The sequence below is a fragment of the Chamaea fasciata genome, unplaced genomic scaffold (genome assembly GCF_029207755.1).
Source record: "Chamaea fasciata isolate MVZ Bird 193981 ecotype frontalis unplaced genomic scaffold, bChaFas1.0.hap1 SCAF_5, whole genome shotgun sequence".
Taxonomy (NCBI): Eukaryota; Metazoa; Chordata; class Aves; order Passeriformes; family Sylviidae; genus Chamaea; species Chamaea fasciata.
Window position 1 is genome coordinate 55,311,584 of NW_027094090.1, and position 21,671 is coordinate 55,333,254.

The following is a 21,671-nucleotide window of genomic DNA, read 5'->3' on the forward strand; positions in this document are numbered from 1 at the left end:
AGCTAAAGTACAGGTAAGTTTAGATACAAGAAATATTCTAGAAATATTTGCTATACAGGCTCCTCCTACTCAGGATCTGCAAATCCTCTGCAGCCTGCCACAAAGAAGTTATAATGGATAAGATCCAAAAATAATATAAAACCAGAAAATAATGTCATGATTACAAACATGTGCATTTAAACTTCAGGTGCCTCAGTTCCAGTGGAGGACTCAGTTTTAACTCAAGCTATGGCACGTGGGGGAAATAAAAACCCCAAACAAATACAAAAATCAATTACTGTCCCAAGACAGAAACAGTATATTGTGAGATGCTCTTCTGGACAACTGGAACAGAATAGTTTAAGTCAAGCCAATGAGCAGATGAAACTGAGACTTCTCTACTGACAACATTTCGCTTTTTGAACCTTCAATATCCCTTCCAGACAAATCCAACTAAGGGCTGTCAGAAGAAGAAAAATCAAGTCCAAGCCCAGGCCTTATAAAAAAGCTCAGTGCAACCTTACTCATTCCCTGTTTTGTCTATGAGGTTTTGCACTTGCATATAATGCAAAAGCTTATCTGTATTGAAAATCAATGCAGAATCAAGTCAGATGTGAATTAAAAGTATGTCTCCACCTGGTCATTTTTGTTGTCTAACCAAGGCCCAAATCCAGCTTTTGATGCAGGAGCTTGAGCCCATGTCTTGATACATTCACAGATATAGTTGGATGGTTGCTGATATTACAGGATTTAAAAAATTCCAAATAAAATTAATATATGTCTAGTCCACGTATGGAGAGGTTAGAGGTTTAACAGACATCTGGGATGACATAACTGGAGAGTGATCAGACTTCTTGACATGTCTTCATTTTATCTCTTCAGCCAAAATAATGTAAAATAAAACAAGCACTACATCCCATTTCGTTGAAGCAGAACCTTCCTGTGCTGACTTACCTGGAAACAAAAGAGACAAAAGCTGCTTGAATTAGAGTACCTCACTGAAGCTCAACCTGCTATGAGTGTTATCATGGGTGCCTAAAAATACCAGCCTTTGGTTTGGGAGCTTCCTTGTTTCTCCTGTGCTGAATGCCAAGGTATTGTATGGAAATCCAGCGGGGCTGGGAAGGGCTTACCCCTTGTGGCAGCAGGCTCAGCGGCTGTAACATTTCACCACCAGCAGGATGACCATGAGGAGCAGAACCACTGTGCAGAAGAGCAGAGCGAAGACAACGTAGCACCACGGGGACTTCTCCAAGCAGGTCACTGCCAAAGGGACAAGGGACAGGGGTGTCACCACAGGCAGAAGCAAGACAACTTTTGTTATGAGTTACATAGGAGTATGAAAAATCATTGTGCCTCCTGCTATAGATACAGCACCTGTAGATGTATGGAAGTTTAGATGCATACAAATCAGTGTGTAACTATTAAAATCACACTTTCAGGGTCAGAAGAAACCTTTTCCTGGCCAGTCCTAAATTTTATCATCACAGCATTGAGAAGAAATCAAAAAATACAAACTCTTACCTTTAGTGGCAGAGCACAGCTTTGCCAGCGCTGCTGTGCCAGCGTTTTGCCGTGTGCACACACAGCACTGCCAGTGCTTCCCACTTTGGCATATGCCCTGCCTTTTCCTTGGAAAATGGCTTGCAGTGGTTGTGCTATCCTGTATTAATTGTCTGAGGTTACACAACTGAAGACCCACAAGGAAAGCTTGAAGGTCCAATTCAGGCTTTAAGAAAAGATTTTATAGGTAATTTGAAATTCTAGACACTCTTCCCAAATTACCATGATTTTTAAGTACAACACGGACACACTTATTTAATTGGTCTTTAAATCCCTGCCTCCATCATTTTTTCCTTCAACTTTAATCCTGACTGGGATCACTGTGTTCATTTGATCCCCATTCCTTTTAATTTAAAACTCCATTTAAACTCCGTCCCAGTCTGAACGAGAATCAGAACAGACATGCAGCTTCTGTGGTTTTAAAGAGATTCCAGTTAAGAATGTGAAGGGACAGAGCTCTCCTAGTAGCATTTATCCATATGTAGAGCATTAATGGATTTTGATATTCCTTGAAAAAAATTCTAAAACCTGGACAGTGTAGCCAGAATCGGAGAAAGGAAGGGAGGAATTGACAACTGGGATGTAAAAGGGACCCAAAAAGCAGACAGGTCAATGGCCCTATGTCAAAACTGCATTACTAACAACACTTTCCATGCTGCATTTCTAGCCTGGATTCACTGAGCTGAAATCATTTCAATGAAGCCAGTAAATTAGTTTTGTCTTTGTAACAGAGTCTCCACCTGGCCCACTCCCTTCTCCGCCTGACTGCCACTTTTAGTCAGAAAAATCATCTGAAGCTTTCAGTTTCTTTTTCCTTGTTGGGAGGCCAAACTAAACCCCAGTAGAAATATTTGTTTGCACCAGAGTTTCCAACAGCTAACATTTTTCCCCTGCATATGTTAATTGCTCTTATGCATCACATGAATGTGATGCAATATTCTCTTCTTCATTTTCACCTCATACACAGGAGTCAAAACTCATATCCAGTATATAATTTCACTTTGCAGAACAAAATTTTCTTTCAGGGCTGGTTACATGGTTTGAGACAGTTTAAAGTATCTTGAAATATTAACTTAAGAAAAGACAGACACAATTTTTCTGGAATTGTCAAAGAGCTGTTCAGAATTTTTGCTTTTTGGCTATTACTTTCCAAAAGTAACTCAATTTGGCTTTAAATGCTGTTGTTGGCCTGTTCATTCACCCAAAATTCATTCGGAAGTGAAAGGCAATACATGGAAATTGTTGCTAAATAGAACAGAAGAGTTTTCAAGTGCCTCCACTGCAAAATGAATTTTAAGCATGAGCATCCTTCAGGAGTGGAGAGCAAGAAAAAATGGATTGAAATCACCTGCAGCAAAAAGAGAAAGTGACTTTCTCCCATACTGTGGAAAAATATGATGTTTGGCTGCTGAAATATAACGAGAAAACATGAAGTGTCCTGTCGTGTTGCCGTACCTGAATGTGCAATTTCAGGTGTGCTGTCAGGTCTGTCAGATCTCCCTTTCATATTCACCAGAGCATACGTGATTGGATCACCTGGAGGGACAAAAAGGGCTGAAAGTACTAGAAGAGTTCCTGCAACAATGGTTCTTCAGTGCACTATTCCAAATAAATAAATAAATAAATAAATAAATAAATAAATAAATAAATAAATTTGTTACTTAATAATTTTAGACAATTTTACAGAACCTTCTAGGTGACTCTCAGTTACCATACACTGAACTACTCTATTATTAATTCTGTTTTTTCCTTGTCATTCTATACATTTCTATATATTCTGTCAATCTTTAAGCAGAAGTTAATCACTGGCAACTTTTCTTGGCTAAATTAATTTTTTTTCTGTTTACTTCTTAATAAACCACAAGCAGGGCTGTGATACTCGTGGTCACAACCATCATAAAAAGTACATCAACCTGTGTTACAGGATTTTTGCAACCAACAGAGAGCATAAAAAGTGTTGTCAGGGTGAACTTCCCCAAAGGTGTGGGATGTGTCACTGACCCCAGCAGTTTTTGGTAGGTGTGTCAACAGAAGGAAGGAAGGACCTGTATTTTTATATCAACTGCAACAAACCACAACCTCCAGGGTTGCCTGCTTTGCATGTTTTGCCTCATTCCCCAGGAGCTATTTTCAAAAAATTTGCTCACTGATAGTGTATGAAATAAGATTATTTTTGCCTGAAGAAAAGCAACATCCTAAAGGTGCCAGAGCTGTGGAGATCAATATTAGTGTGGTGGTTTAGAATTTACAAAAAATATAGAATGCAACTCATTTTCAGAACTAAGCATCTTGCACAGGCAACGGCCAAGTGGTCAGAACAATTTAACAGCATCTGGCAGAAGATAAGGGCTCAATTTCCTGCACTTGTGCTCTCAAATATAAAAGTGATGGAACACACAAAGAAATTGAAGATTGTAATCATGTATAGATATGATTTTATATCTATAAGAATATGAAAAAATATTAATTATATAGATAGGTGATTTTTCTCTGCTCTATCTCACCACAAAACACTGGTGCTATTAATAGGTGCCAAATTTAAGATCAATTTAAAGTATTTCTTAGTGCAAGATATTACAATCAGCCTGTGGAAGTCCTTGTTTTAGGATGCCATTTAAGCACTCATTGGGACACCAACCAGGATGCAAGATTCACACAAGTGACAAGGATATAGGTATTGCAATTGAAAATATTTTTTGAAAATATTATGACAGGCTAAACACTATGCTGGCATGCTCTAAAATGGAAGAAAAGAATTTTGCGTGAAATTTGGTTACTTATTAAGCCTCATAATTGGCCATTAGAATTTTTTAGATTCAGAATTTCCAAGCACCTTATATTGGCAAATTTCAGAAGTATGATCTTGGCTTAGGGGGCTCTGAGAATAATGTATACAGCAATTTCTAAGCATGATTCACTGGAGTGAATTAAAAGCTGTGTGAAAGCACTTAAAACTATAACATATAGTTAGAAAATATAAACTAGAAATTTAAGGGACAGGGGAGGAAGAAAATAAAAATAGACGGAACAGAGTTTTACACTCTCCAAGTTTGAGACATTTTCACAATGAGTTGTACAGGGCATGAGGGTGCATCTCCAACAAATCCTTAGGGGACAGTTCTATAAATGGACAGTTCTACCCTAACTCCAGTTCTATACTAGAGTTCCAAGGGTTGTCCTGTCAGTGCAGCTCTTCTGCAGAGAACTGGTCAAGCAATTTAAGGGGCAAAATGAGTTAATAATGAAAGACAAAGATTTCATACCTGTACAGGTGCTGTTTGTACTCTGTTCCAATGAGTGAATATACATATCTAATTTTTAAGAATAAGTATTGCTTTACTGGCATACTCAGGACATATTTTTCTTTCCTATCGGAACCTCTGAATGTTATAATTTAAAATAATTTTTTCATGCTCAATTGTCTTACAACAAGAAAAGATCTATTTTTTGATCAGAATTGAAAAAGTAAAACTTGATACTTTCATTTTAAAACCATGAATTATTTCCTGCCTAGATCCATTAATGGCTATATTTTGGACGTCATTTTAAAAAAAAATTTCTTTTGAAGCAATGCAGTTTTATAGTTGAAGGCATTAGTAGGTTATCCAGAAATTGCAGTACTAACAGTTTTCAAAATTATAGAAAGTTCTGTTAAATCTTGACTTCTATTTTTCTCAACACAGAACTTTTAGAAGAGAAAGAAAAGGACAGAGACAGAGAGAGAAGGAGAGAAAAAAGAAAGAGAAGGAAAAAAGAAAATAGAAACAGACCTCTCACTTTAGAACTTAAAAATATTTCTGGTGTCTAAGAAACTGAGTCAAATTAAAATACAAAATGTAAGTGGACTGAGGAGAGAGAAATATCCATTCAATGAACTTCAACTGTCAATGAGTTTCCCATAATCTGTATAAAGATCTTCGGTGTCTGAACATTAACGTATTTAAGAAAGGTCCTATTTCAGCCATCTTACTGAAAGTCAGAATGGGATTTTAAAGGTCAATCTTCACTTTTGTTATAATTCAGCATTCATTCTATCAATAAACATGAATTTGCCACACCAATAGATACATAAAATAACCAGAGTTGGGTATTAATAGTTATAAAAGGCTTTCCACATGACTTCAGCTGCTGGTGAACAATTTAAGAAAGAATGAAAGCTTTAAGATTGTGTCAATGAGCAAAAGAAAATGAGTAATATTAAGATAAACTTTTTTTTACCTGTATCTGAAGCTTCTGTAATAAAATTCACTCTTTCCTTGGGCGACACCTCGGCATAGAGCACCTCACTTGCCATTTTGAATACTTGCTTTCAGGTCTCACGTCTGCCATCAAAATGGGACTTGCTGAAGAAAACACAGCCCCTATTTCTGACCTCCCCCCATCACACCACATTAGGTCAAAAGGAGTGTTTAGATGTCTGCAAAATGAAAGGAAACCAGAACTTTTTTTTTTTTGTTGTTCAAATGTAAATTCTCACCTTGTAGCTTTTGGTGAATGATTTTTAATTCTTACTCCCTTCTCTTGGTGTATGCTCTATTAAAAACTGAGACTTTGATCAATTTTCTCACAAACTGTGACTTTCAACCCACACATAATTTTCATTTAGAACCTGAGCTGGCAACATGCTGAGTGTGTTCGTATTGTCCTCAAACCAACTGGACATCAAAATGTGTTTTAACTGAAAACTCAGTTCATGAATATTGGATTGATTGCTCATTTTGTGATTATTAGATTGCTTTGGTTTGTGATTATCAGATAACTTCCTCCTAAACTTCCATAGTTCAGGGTTGAAACCAGAAAGCAATGATATGGGGAGGAACAGAAAGAGTACCTGATATTGCTGAAAAACATAATTTAAATATTGTTGAAATAATGTTCTTCTGAATTTTAATTTTTTAAATATTTCATACAGAATAAAATTATTTTTTAAAGTTAGGTTTAAAAATGTTTTTATAAGGCCCACTTTCTTTTCCTTGTTGGATTTTTCTGCCCATAGAAATTCCTAAATTTGGGGGTTTTTTCTAAATTTGTGTCGCTTCTGCTAACTTAGAATGATACCAAAACTTTGAATTCTCAGAGAGGAATTTCTGCTCTTCAACCAGCTCTACACCACATGCTAATCCTCATATCCCTGGGGCACTATTGAGCTCAGAATTAAACCAGGGCTGAGTCTGACCTATGCTTCCTTTGCATGTTGATTTTCAAATTTTCTCAATAAAGGCAGAAAATATGGTTCTTTGGAGTTGTCATGGTGGTTAGTCAAGGAGTGCAATATTTTGCTCTCTTGGGACCAGCCATGGAAGAAAGATGAACACTTTGGCCTTTTCAGCTTGTATCAGTGAGATGTTTTGAGAATGGGCCTTCACAGTCCTGGTAACTAAAAGGTTCTGCATTACTCATGGAATGGTTTGGATTAGAATACACTTTAAAGACTATGTAATTCCAGCCCCTCTGCCATGGGCAGGGACACCTTCCACTATCCCAGATTCTTCAGAACCCCATCTAACCTGGCCTTGGACACTTCCAAGGATGGGGCAGCCACAGCTTCTCTGGGAAACCTGTGCCAGGGCCTCACCACATCACAGTGAACGATTTCTTCCTCATATCCAATCTAAGCCTCCTCTCTGTCAGTGTGAAGCCATTGCCCCTCGTCCTGTCACTCCAGGCCCTTGCCAAGAGTCTCTCTCCATCTCTCCTGTGGGCTCGCTTCAGGCACTGCAAGGCCACAATGAGATCACCCCAAAGCCTTCTCCTCTCCAGGCTGAACAATCCCAATTCCCTCAGCCTTTCCTCCCAGCAGAGCTGCTCCATCCCTCTGATGCCCTTGGTGTCCCTGCTCTGGCCTGGCTCCAGCAGCTCCCTGTCCTTGCTGTGCTGGGTCCAGGGCTGGGTGCAGCCCTGCAGGGGAACCTCACCAGGTGAAGGAGAACCACAATGTCGTCTTCTTTCCTGGAAAGGAGGACAGCAAAGAGAGAAAGCGATACTGTCCCATACTCTGGAAAAATGTGCTCTTTGGCTGCTGAGATATAATGAGAAAATGTGAAGTGTCTCACAGTGTTGCAGTACCTGAATGACCTTTCAGGAGAAAGTGGGAGGACTGTGGAGGTAGCAGCTGGAAAGCAGAAGTTTGTAAACAGATGAGATTTAGGCATCTAGGTGGGTGAGCAGAAGATTATGGGGTTAATGCTTCTCTGTCCAAAGAAACATGGAATCAATCCCAGGATGATTTGAGTTGGAAGAGCCCTTAAAGACCATCTGATTCCAGCCCACTTCCAGTTCCAACATCCTTCCCCTTCTAATTCCAGCATCTTCCCCTTCCCTTCAGCAGGCAGGTGATGGTTAGAAAAAGACATTTTTTGCTTGAGATTGCATCCAATTTGTTCTGAGGAAGATTCTTTAAAAAGTAACATGAGGGAAGGATTTGTGTTAGTACTTAAGTGCTAAACTGTCCTCAGTGTCAGTAATGCAAAGCCAGACTAAGTTTATTTTATATATAAAGATGTACCTATTGTTGGAAGGTTATTCAAGAGTTTGGAAGAAGTTTTTTTTTCCTTCCTACATTTTGCATTTGAATCACACAAAATAGTCACTAGATGTCTCTACTTCACCATAAAACGTATCAGAATTTCTATTCCATTTAAACTGATGGAAATTTGAAGTGCTTATGTAGCCTTTTTTTTCAGAAGTATGAGTTACATAACACTGACCTGTTTGATTCTTTGAGTTCTGCAGATAAACCTGCTCCGTCCCAGCACCTAAAGCTCTGCTATAGCTCCCAGTTAAAGGAAATCCTCTGGTTTAGACTAAAAAACCCAGCATTTTCCCTCCCTGAAATAGATAATTGCAGGTTGTTATTTCTGCACTGGGCAGAATAGGAAGAGGAAAACATTTCTTTACTTCATGGTTTTGAACTCATCACTATGGAGAATAAATTCATATAATTCATATCCAAAACAAGCACATTTATGGATACAAATCTTCATGGACATAGGCCGTTGTTTCATTTTTAGTTTTCAGCTTTTGAGTATAAACTGAGGAGCTGACTAAAGCTGAACAAGCAGAATAAAAGCCACTGAGAATAGTATTAAATTTTTTTCTCCCCCCCCCCCCCCCCCCCCCCCCCCCCTTTTTTAGCAATCTGTATGAGCTGGCAGATGCAAACTTAGGATCCCCGGATAATAAATCCTATATTTTCTTGAGGGTGGAGGCCTTCCCGTCTGATAATTAACCACCTTTTCCCTTATATGATTTCCTAGAAGGGGTATGGAAAAATACTTCAAGAGTGCTGCATGCTGTACCTTCAAGATTTCCTCTGACAACCTTATTTCAAATATTTGAAAATCTTCTTGAGTCTGAGCAGATCAATCTACAACATATATCATGACACTAACAACAAGGATGTGATGCTGGGTTGAAATTACAAATCATCTGCCTACTGCCAGAAAGTAATGGAGTATTTTATGCACAATGTTCAAAAATTCCTTGATCTTTAGGATTTTATGATGGATTTAGATAAACTCTGAATGCTTGTGAAATCCCACTGGAAGCATTGATACTTCAGGCATATTTCCTGTAAAAATGGGTTCATGAAATTTTGGATAGATTACCTGGAAGTTCTAATACTGCAGGAAACATCTTCTTGCAGGAAACACCATAGCAGTTTTTTATTCTTATTGATGCTGTCCTAGTTTTGAATATGGGCTTAAAAAGCTAAACTACTGAATTCTGGTCCATCCCTTGCACAGCTGACCTAAACTGTCATTTACAAGTTTATTTTTGATTGCATAACTGCATTATTTTGAACTAGTATTATTTGCAAATTAAGGAATGAAAAGATATATGAATTGTAATTCTACAGTGAATAAAGTCCCCTAATTTTTCCGGAGTGTTTCTCTTTCTATCAGTTAAAGCCTGCCTGGCTCTGACAGCTCGCAAGAAAGCACTCAGGTAAGGGTGGTGGATGTTCCTTTAGTGACAAGAAACACTGGAGGTGGACCTGCTGAGAAAGCCCTGAAGGTCCCACTGATGCCAGCTTCACACCCAGGAATTTCCACAATCAACTGCCCTAAGGTTATACCTGCTTTACTCTGGTGCAGCTGAAATAAGAGCTCCTGCTCTGCATTTCAAGAGCTGTGCGGGTGGTTTTTGACTTATGTAAATAATTAATTTTGATGCAAACAGAATGCTAAGAGGAATGCAGTGAGTCTCAAACTTACACTGTGGAAAGCTCCCTCCCTGGGTTCCTGGGAAGAGGCTCTTTGATAGAGGAGGAGTTATAAGGCAGTTTGGGGCTTTTAGCTGTTGCACCTTGGATGTTCCCTCTGGGATTCTGAGACAAAAAAGACAGTCAAAAACTGTCTTGAATAAACTGCACTTAAGTACAACTACAGATTTTGGGTTGTGTTTGTCTGGGCCAAACTGAGCTATTTTCTGTTACCAAAGACCTTCCCCATGCTGGCATTTTTCAGAGATCATTTCTATTGTTATAAGAAAGGCTTCACTTAAGCTCAGCAGCTTTCAGGCAGCATAAGAATCTGTTTGGCCACCAGTGATATTTACAAACACTGTCCTTTTGCTTGAAATTGCTGTTCAGGATCAGGTGCTCAGGACACAGAATAGTGCACACAGAAAGCTACAAAGGGAGGGAATTATGCAACAGTGACTGATACAGCAGCAGTGACACATTCACACAAGCCCATGTTAAATATCAAATATTTCAATAACCAATTGAAACGTTTCTAAAGGGAGATGGGAAGGCCTAAATGCCTGGTCTTGCATGATTCCTTGAAGCCCAAGAGAATTGTCATTTTTCTTGTAAGTTGCATAAGAATGTATCAAACAGATCCCTTTCTTCTTGCAAGCATCCCATTTCAGCTTTTTTTCCAGCCATTTTTTTAGGTTAACCTAAAAAATAGAACACACTTCTCAGAGATATCAATCTCAAAGCCTACAGTCATTCCAATGAAGTCTTTAGTTGCCAATTATTTCTATTCAGAGGTTGTTGGACATAATCCTGTTCCTGCTGGCACTAACTGAAAACTCTCTAAAAGCTTGGTTAGAGGGATCTACTGTGTTTTAGAGGTGCAGAAGGTTTTAGGGTGCAGAAACTGCAGTGACTGTAGTGCCCAGCAACGCTGCCCACAACCTCTGAGGTTTTGATGTTCTCAAACCCAAAAGGGTGAACCTCACAGCCCTCCTGACCAGGCAGGTCCCCAGGACTCCCAGCCCCTCTCATTCACAGAGGGGAAAGGGAAGTGGTGAAGGAGAAGCTGTCTCATGGGTATCACCACAGCAGCCAGGCAGCTGGGCTGTCCCATGGCAGAGCACACTGATGGTGGCTGCAGGGGCAGGGCTCTGACAAAAGCAGCAGCAGCAGCTTTTTTTCCCCTGTGTCAGGGCTATTTGCACCCACAGACACCTTCCTTCCTTCCCTTGTTAACCCCAACACCCTTGAAGATTTCGGGAGGATCCCCTGACAATCCTCTGGGGTGGGGGAGTCATGTAACATTTAGTGCAAGAACAAATACATGTGAGAACTGTGCCTGAGGTCTCACATTCCAACTTCCTATCTCATTTGTAAGAATTCCTCCTGCAAAAAAGAGAGCACCAACTGGAAATAAATGGCAGGCTAAAGAACTTGTGGTGACTGACGTGGAAAGTCCTGCAAATGGAAAGTCTGAGCATAGAGAAGAGGTAAAGACTAGAGACACTTTTAGCTCCACTCTCAAGGCTTCACCTCTGACTTTGTACCAATGGATGTGCCGTCCAGCCTTGATACACCTGGAAGGCCATGGATGAGACAGGCAGGGCTCACCTCAGCCGGGCAAGGAGAGAAGAGAAGCTGCCCATGTGTAGAAGTTACCTCCACTTCCTGCAGCAACCATTTTCGTATTACTCAGAGGCTTAAAGGTTGCTGAAACCACAATACCATTTGCTGGTTGCTCAAATCAGGTCATCCAAGTGCTTCCTCACACTCCATTTGCATTCTTTTTTCTTAAAATCATCCACAAATAAGAGGTGGCTGTAGAAAGGGGACCTATTCCCCAGGAGGAAAGCTTTAGAAGGAGGTGGTTAGGAGAGGAGCCTGTGTGCAGCTCTGGGGATCTGCACAGGACAGGGACCTGTTGGGATGGATCTGAGGAGGTCACAGAGATGCTCTGAATACTGGAGCAGCTCTCCTACAAGGACAAGCTGAAACAAATGGGGCTGCTCAGCTGGAGAAGAGAAATTGTGGAGACCTCAGAGCTAGATACCTTCTAGTGTCTGAAGGAGGTCTGTAAGAAAGCTGGAGATGGAAAGTTAGTGACAGGACAAGGGAGAATGGCTTTAAACTGAAAGGAAGTTGATTTAGGTTGGATATCAGGAAGAACTTGTTCCCTGTGAGGGTGGTAAGGCCCTGGCACAGGGTGCCCAGAGAAGCTGTGACTGCCCCATCCCTGACAGTGTCCAAGGCCAGATTAGATAGGGCTCTGAGCAACCAGGGATAGCGGAAGGTGTCCCCGCCCAGGGCAGAGGGGTGGAACAAGATGATCTTGAAGGTCCCTTCCAACACAAACCATTCGATGATTCTACAACGTAACACTTTGCTACAGGCCGCTCTGCAGAAAGTAAAATTAAGATGGAAGTTGCAGAAAAAATCCATAGGTGGAGTAGAGGGTGGAAAAAGAAGGTGCCAGATTTGTGACCACAGTGCTACCAGGTAAGAATGGTTTTGAACTTGTGAACACCCATAGCCTGATAAGAGCTTCCACGGGAACTAGTGAAGTGAAAGGCTGACAAAATTTCATTCCTCTTATTTTTGTTTTGACTGTGCGAGAGTGTCTACATTCTATTAAAGCAACTTTAGTGTCCTTTGATCTGTATCATAAAACCTCTAGGCAGCTTCCTGCTTCTTTAGATGGTGCCAAAGCCACTTACAGGAATTTGGATCTTCATTTACATGAAACATGCTTTGAAGTGGAATTTTGAGAAGTGAAGTTTTATTACATGTTGCACTGTAAGGATGTTAATGAACGTCAACGTTACTACGTGTCACAGTTAACTGGTTGGTTTTCCCAACATATCTGAATGATAATGAACCACTGAGACCTGCAAAAACCATGGTTGCTTTTAGGCATGTAAAGAGATTTCCCAGATATAAAGCCCAGACGCTGCAAAAAGTCTTCACCAGTTGTGTGGCCAGAAACTCTGAGTTCTTGTGGTTCAGGATTTTCTTGGTTCATGATTTTCATAGCATTTTTATATTTTATGGACAACATCACTGGCCTAGCAGAATATTCTAGCATTTAGAAATTGGATGCTTCCTAGCTAGAAGAACAAAATAGGATGTGAAAAGGAACAATGCATTTACACATTGTGCTAACTGTTGTCTATTTAAGATCATCTGCAAACTTACTTAGTAAGTCCTTCCAGTCCTGTGTCCAGGTCATTTACAAAGATTTGGAAGAGAACAGGGCCAAGGATGGAGCCCTGTGGAAGCCCAGTAGTGACAGGTTGCCAGCCTGAAAGAAATTATAGTTCTTTCATTTTGCTTCCTTTCAACACCTACCTTTTTGTAGGCTGGCTTCTTGCTGTTCTTGCCTGGTTGCTTATCTCTGCCATTATTCACTGGATCTATCATCTCAGTAAAAGGAATACGAATATCCTTCTGAAATAAAGGAAGAGTCCCAATGATTTTGCCTTGTATTCACACCACCACCTTGCCAAGAAAAGATTTGCATTTCTCAGAACTGCTCTTTGTTTATTCAGTTAAAGCATGTGCTGGACTTCACAAAAGAAAAGGAAGTGATATAGCATTTTATATATGTGAGTAAATGGCTTTGAAGTTTTCTTTCTGGTGAAATAAAACTCGAAGCGTGAAGTGTGCTTGAGTAACAAGAAGCAGGATGAAAAATGAAGCCAGTTCTTTGAATGTGCAGAACAGGAACAAGCTTTGTGATCTTTAAAAACACTGCACACCATCTGCAGGTACACACATACTCAAAATTCCAGGGGAACATTAGGTTTAAATGTAAACATGCCTATGTTTTCCCGGATTACTCCTCTTTGAGATCTTCATCCTTCTGTTGAGACAGTGCTCTGGATTCTCAAGGCTTGGCACTGTCTCTGACCTTCATCCTTGCAATGTTGGTATCAGTTTCTGCTGTCAACTTGTGAACAGCCTTGAGCTTAACTTGGATGGAGATGAGAGGGGTGTTACTCTTGTCAGACTAAAAGATTGGTTTTTCTTTCCCTGGGTGGGCTTTCTGCTATCTTTATGTGTCATTACATGAAAATATTTTCACTTCTACTCCAGACTTTCAAAAACTAATTTGAAAATGTAAAGAGGATTTAGTGCAAATGAAACAAAGGACTATAATATTTAAACAGCTTATTTGGCAGGTACCTGACTTTTAAAAGTGGTTTGTTTTAAACTGCTCAGGAGGATAATTCACTTAGGAGTCAATTTCCATCAATATTCCATGAGTGGTCTCTTGCTAATATTTTTAAGAGCTTCTTGAGATAACCACAGGATCCAGTACCTTTGTTTTATTAGAACTTTACACAGCTTAGCAAATAGGTATAAGAAAAAAAAGAAAGTTATAAATTAATATAAGCTGGTAAGATGGTTATGATGGATTGACCTTAGATGGCAGCCAGACACCCATCCAACCTCTCTCTCATTCCTACTCTTCAACAGGACAGGGAAGAAAATAAGAGGAAAGGGGTCGTGGGTCATGATAAAAGCAGATAAATCATTTACCAGTTACCATCGTGGAGAAAACAGACTTGACTTTTGCAAATTAAAATAGATTTGGATAGTAACAAACGCAGACAAAAAGATTCAAGCAACACCTTGCTCCTGTTTCTTCTTCCTCAATTCCACTGCTTTATTCCTGGCTTCACTCCCCTCCTCACCTACCATTCCACAGGCACAGGGGGATGGGGCAATGGGGTCAGTCCATAACGGCTCCTCTCTGCTTCTCCTTCACCCCACACTGTTCCCTTTCTCCAGGGCCGATCATCCATGGACTGCACCCCCATGATTTAGCACCACTAGACATTGTCAACACATTAAAGGTGAAGCCAGGATGTAATTCCGATCCCCGAAAAATCCTGGTTGAACCTTGCTGAATCTTACATCTGACAGAAATCATTATAACCATTTCAGAAGGAAAAAAACCCCAAACAAACAAAAAACAAACAAACAAAAAAAAACCCCAAAACTTTCCACCGAACCCTCAATTTCCAGAAAGACATATTCTAGACAAAGCACTTAAAAGATCACCAAGGGCTTGCTAGAATGCCCACTTCACTGTTGTGGAAAAGACCTTGCCTGTGAATTTCAAAGTTAACAAATCTTTGCTGTTACAAAAAGCCCAGGCTTGTCCTTTTGAAGTGCAACTGAAATACCGCAAACTGTAAGGTTTCAACAGAGCTGCTTACCTAATGCCAGGCCTCAACAAGTCTCCATTTAAATAACGGCATTAAGCTGCTCAAATGTACCAACAGCTCCTCAAGTGGTCAGGAACAAAGCAGAACCAGATCAATACATATATTTAAAAATCCTTTCCAGCTATTTAATGAGACATATGGACACCATCTTCTTTTGGTAAAGTAAGATGCAAATTCCAGCATTTAAAAAAAAAAACCCCAGAAGTTAAAACAGCTGATTTTAATGTAAGATGAATGAAATTAAGTCCACCAATGCAGTAAAAGGGGCCTGAGGGGCTCAGATCTGTTCTCCCTGCAGGAAGGAGTGTGTGTGCATTGAAAGAGTGGTTTTGATGACTGTAAGATTGCACAGGAGAAAGTGCAGTGTAAGAATTGCCTGTTAGAAGGCTCTGGAGTTTGTCAGAGAAAGACAGAGGAAGAGAAAAGGGAGAGAAAAAGAGTTGACTTCCCTGTGTAATTTACACTGCACAGTTTATTTCCTAGTCCTGCTGCTGCATGTCTTCAGTTCAAAGCACAATGGCCATCTGCTGCTCCCTTCTTGTTCAGCACACTTTGAATCACACTTGGAACCCTTGGGGTGAAAGGGTCTTTGGAGATCATCTCGGTTTTAGTTTTTAATAGGTTTTGGGGGCTTTTCTCTGTGTGTGTGTGTGTTGTTGTTTGTTTTTTCTTTCTTTTTGTTTGGTTGGTTTGTTTCACTTTGGTTTGTTTGCAGGAACAACACCTAAGGAAAATTTAAGAATAACTGAAATTAACACTTTAAGACAGTAACTTACTAAGCTCTATTCAACAACTTCTGGGGATTTTGTCAAAAGCATCAGGAGCAGCAAGGGACAAAGTACAAAGATCTGTGCTGGAAGGCTTTCAAGCGTCCCAGGGAAGATCCTCTCAGATCATAAAATCCCAGTCCTCAGAGAACTTAGATGTCCAGTTTCCAAACAGTTAATTAGCTTGGATGTTCAGCTCATGAGCAATACTAGCTGGATGTTTATGTAAGAACAGTTTTTAACAGAAGAAAAATCAAGAGCCAGCATCAATTACTCAGCATAGCAGGATAAATTGTGTGCAGTGTTCTTGATGTAAATTGTCCCAGTTTGTCCATTATTACAACTTAACTGAGAGCTCCTGGAGTGGGACCAGTGGAGGCTGTGGAGATGATTTAGGGCCTGGAGCATCTCTGACAGGGAAAGGCTGAGGGAGCTGGGGCTGTCCAGCCTCGAGAGGAGCCCCAGCTGAGAGGGGCCTCAGCCCTGGGTGTCCCTGTGAGCAGGGAGGGCTCCAAGCAGGGCCCAGGCTCTGCTCCGGGGGGGCCAGCAATGGCACCAGAGGAACGGGCAGGGACTGATCCCAGGAAGTTCCACTGACATGAGGCAGAACTTCTGTCCCTGGGCAGTGCCTTAGCCCTGAAACAGAGACCAGAGAGGCTGTGGAGTCTCCCTCACAGGAGATATTCCAGTCTGGACACAATCCTGTGCTCTGGGATGGCCCTGCTTGAGCAGGGAGGTGGGAGCAGCTGACCCACTGTGGTCCCTTTCAGCCTGACCCATCCTGGGATTCTTTACTGAAACCTCTCAGTGGTGATAAAGTAAGGATTGAAAAGGATTTCTTATTCTTCTGTACAGCTCTTCTATGTCCTTGTTTTTCTATATTCAACATCCATACAACACTAGGCACTCCGGTTAACACCCTGCTTCACACTTAGCCCCCTTCTCCAGTTCCACTGCTGCAGTTCACTGATAGCAAATATTACAGGCTGGACTAACTCCAATGTGTTAATTCCATCCAAGCAATAAATGATCTTACTGCTCACTCTGACTCACTCTTTCTTGCTCAAGCTGGATTCTTTTATATCAAACTTCTCTTAACTTTAACTCCCCCTCCCGTGCAAACATCCTAATTTATGGGCTATACCATCTGCATTGTTATACTAATCTATGTACTATAATGCTACTAAATAATGTTATACTAATCTCTATACTAAATCTGTTCTGAGACCAGTGTGATAAGAGTTTTTGAATCTTGAAATTACCAAGAAAAATTCATTCATAGTTGCATTTCTGCCTCCTGGAGAAAATCTAAAGATGTCATATACTTGTAAATAAATAAGACCAGAGAGCACTGGAAGTTCTGGGCAAGGGAATGCTCTTTGTTCTTCATTCCTGCCATTGGGTATTAATTCCAATAACTTCTGGTAGAATTGTAAGCTCTGTGCGCTTACAAGCACCATTTGTCCATTCGATTGACAGAATTTACAGATGGTCCCACTTTTACAACAGCTTTGCTTCCAATTTTACAAGCAGAAAGAGATTTTTTTTACCCCAAATCACTTTGACATAAAATAAATGCATTAATGGCTAAGGGATTTCTAACTCTACATGGGTATGGTATTTCCAGAAAGAGCTCTGGATTACATGGAAAGAAGGGAACTGATGAATCTGGTTTTAGAGGTTTTGAAGCAACAACCCACAAATCCATGAGGTATCAGCAATCAGCCTGGCCTGCTGCCGTGGTTAACTCCATCAGCAACTCAACCCCACAGAGCCACTCGCTCCCTCACACCTGGGGGATGGGGAGGAGAACCACAAGAGTAAAAGCTTGTGGGCTGACATAACACTCTCACAGATAAAGCAAAAGCTGCACACACAAGGAAAGCCAAAAGAAGGGTTTAACTCACGGCTTCCTATCACAAAGGCACTGTGATATCGGGTCCGGTCCGGCCGGGCGGAGCGTGGCAAACAAACGGGACGGGAAGGATGGGGTGCCTGAATGTAGAACTTGAATGGTGATCCGAACACAAACACGGCTTGGAAGGCAGCATCCAAATACCCGGGGGCATGGCTAACTTGACAATATATAAAGTTACCTGGGGGCAGGGGTCCAATCCCAGATGGGGGATAGGGGCTTGAATATATATGTCCAAGGTCTTGATCCCACGGAGAACCAGAGACATGACCTATTTTGGAATGATGCCATTACTATTCTAATTTCCATATCCTGCCTCCCATGGTCTCAGGTTTATGGTTTCTGCATGAACTACCTAGGCTAAGGTTTTCTCCATCTCAGCTAGCTCAGTTGGTGCAGCTTCCCATGAGCAGCAGGCGCTCAGCCATCTCCAGGAGAGCAGGGCTCCACCACACATAGCTGTGACTCGGGAAACACCAGCACCCCAGACATCCCCTCAGTTCCCTCTTGCCCCAGATGTAAATACAGATCATGATGCCATATGGGAAATCCCTCTGGTCAATTGGGATCAGCTGTCCCAGCTGTGTCCCCTCCCTGCTCCTGTGCAGTCTCCTGGCTGCTGGGGTGGGGTGAGAAGCAGAAAAGATGCTGTGTAGACACTGCTCAACAACAGCTAAAATGCCCCTGTGTTACCCACACTGCTTCCAGCACAAATCCATGGTAGCTCCTGTAAATGAAACTGGCTCTGTCCCAGCCCAAACCAGCACACCTTCAGAAAAGGGTGTTGTGCTGAGGAACAGAAGTGCTGAGCAGTGTCCAGCCCCTGCCCCTGCGCCTGCTGATGGGCTCAGTCCTTTTATTTTTGCCTTTCCAAGTGCATCCTGGAATCGATGCTCTTCTTTGCTAAATGCTCTCAGACCCACAGGTTAAAGTGATACCCAAAACCCAGACTTTTTCAGACATGAGGGTAAGAGACAGGAGCTCTACCAGACCTGAAGCAAGAGAGGCTGTATCTGTATGGCAGACTAGAGAACAGCAGCGAAGGACTAACAAATAGATAAATAGATTTTAGTCTGTGAATTTAAAAGTTTAACTGACATCTTTTTTTTCCTGCTGCAGTGTGGGATATCCATGCACGGACATTCATTTATGGCAATAGGTGTGTTTGTTTCAGCCCTAGCTCTGATCATGCCTTCTGGGTGCTGCTTTTGCACCTCATCATACAAACAGGCTCTGCTGTGATGCAGCAGAGGCTTAGAATTGAAACCTAAACTGGACATTTACTTATGGGACTCCCTCAGTTTAGCCTGGACGCCTCTGTGTTGCAGCTCATCCTTTGGGAACTTCATTTTATTGTCAGACCGGCAGTTCAAATTCTTTCAAATGTGTATTATGAGGCAGCTGGAGTCCTGAGCTGAGCTGCCTGTTCTGTGGCAGGAGGGGCTGAATTCTGCTTTGCTGAATTCTGCTTTGCTGAATTCTGCTTTGCTGGATTCTGCTTTGCAGCCCACGTCGCTGTTTTCAGTCTGCATTTGCCTCCACACGCAATGAAGGCGATGCTGTCACACCCACAAGAAGGGGTGGCATCTGCAGTTGTCACATTTGTTCTGTGCATAGCTGGTAACTGTGCTAACACCAGAACATCACTCAGTGACATCAGTCAGGCTTGGCAGTTGGAAGGGGGGAGTCTGTGTGCACCCAGGAGCACGTCAGGATGGGGAATGACACAAGCTCGCATCCCTTTGCTACCCCCACGGTGCCCCTGAAGCTCCAGGCTGTCAAGATCTCCATGATGTGCAGAGAAATCCTACACAACAATCCCACCATCTTTCCTTGCAGGTGCTGCAAGAGAGTCTGGGCCCTCAGATGTACATCTCCATGTTCTGCCAAAAAGTCTGAAAATTCAAGGCTAAAGCAGCACTCCCCCTTCCCCAGACATATGGATGTTTTGATACACAGCCCCTTTAGTATTTTAGGGACCTCATAGGGTTCTGTAAACTCTGCATATTAATCCGGATTCATTTCCTGTGCGGAAAGAAGAGGCTGAGGCAAGGCTCTACCTGGAGAACCCAAAAGACACAAGATGAAGGTGGATCATGCGATAAATTAAACAACCCAGATTACAGCTCGTGAAGAAGAAGCAGCTGAAGGAGCTGGGAGAGCTCAGCCTGGAGAAAATGAGGCTCAGGGTTCTGCACAACTCCCTGACAGAAGGGGGCAGCCAGGGGATGTCAGACTCTGCTCCCAGGGAACAAGGGACAGGATGAGAGGAAACGGCCTCAAGACTGTACATTGTTACCTCTGGATGGTTGTGACTGGTTTAGGAGGCAGTCATGTGAGAAAAGACTGCTGAAGTGGGTGTGCAGTGATGGAAAGAGACCGAGAGTTCAAACAATCTGTTTGGCCTTCTAACACTTCTTTATGGCCCAAAGTTAAAAAAAAAAAAAAAAAAAACAAAAAACAAAACCCCAAATAAGGAAATTTGGTTTGGTTCAGGGTTGGGTTTTGGTTATTTTTTTTCCATTTCAGAGATTAACTATCCTGCTGTAAAGGATGCTGAGAAGTTCAGGGGAAAACTGATTCAGAGAACAAAGTTCTATTTCATGTGAGGCCTGGTGATACGACTGCTATGTAGGTGTCTGTGAAACAAACCTTATCAGGCTCCAGCTCACAGTATCGATTTATCGTTTATTATCAGATAATAACCCCATAATGTTTTAGATACATTGCTTATAAATCATACTCGGGTACGTCTGACTAATCTGTTCCATGACTATCAAAGGTTCTTCTTTCCCCCCGCCCCAAACCTCTTTGTTTCTGCACTTAACACCATTGTCAGCCTTTAACATCATAAGGGAAAAGATCAGTAATATAAGATCACAGCCCCAAAATTTGTTTTTTTTCAGGTGCCTTTGAATGTAGTAAAAACCTACAAACAGCCTGTATAAACATTATTTTCAACATACATTTCAAATGTAGGATTGCAGACGTTTTCTGTGTTGAAGTTGGAGGGAATTTTCTAAGTGGAAATAAGGCACAAAATCAAGATCATAGCACTTAGCAGGAACTGTCATGCACAGGACTCTAAGTGTTGTAAATGTATTTTTAGGTTTTAGAAGATGTTTATGTTTCAATTAAAATCTGTGTGGCTTCCCCCTGACCTGAAATAGAGGATAAAAACACTGTCATCAAAATACCTTGCAGCAAACACGTGGGTAAGGAAAAAGGAGTTTAAGGTAATAAAGGCAACTCAGGTTTTCCATCTGTAGAGTTGTTAGCTCAAGCAGTGAATAGTTCAAGCAATGTAGGAACAGTAGCTCCTTGTAACTACCGTTACAGTAAAGTATGGGAGCATTCTTGTAAAAAGCATTGATCATATTTTTTTTTTAAATTTATTTTGAGTTCATGTTAATGCATCATCAATATCACCTAAATTCAACCACTAAAGTTAAGCCATTAAAGTACTTCGTGGGTGGAGCAGGTTAGTATTTGAGTTACATTTTTGAAGCTGTGTGGTTACAGTTTTGTTAACCCTAAAACACCATATACTGATACATGTTCTTCTTGTTCATCTTTCTTTCAGGTGGATAGGCTGTGTAAGATCATGCACAGGACCACAAAACAACCACTGCACAAATTGTACTCTCCATTCTTGTGAGAAAGAGATGCAAACCTGCAAACCTTTCATACCTGTGTATGTCCATTTTTGGACATTCCTTCGAGAATTCCCACTGTTTGACCAACAAGATTTTTTTCATATATGTTAGTGAAAATTAGGGGGCTTAATCTTCATTTTCTCCTGTATTCTGAAGGGCAAGAAGAGACAGAATGGTGGCTGAAAACGGCTTTGAAGCTGCACTGAAAGAACTTAGTGACTTCCTTTTTGGTGTTTCTCAGCCTTCCTGAGAGCCATAGCACAGTGTGTGAGTGTTTGGAGGCAGGCAGAGTGCGACAGGATGCAAATGACTGTGTTAGAGCTGCTCTTTCCATAGCTCCGAGGGACAGGCTCACGG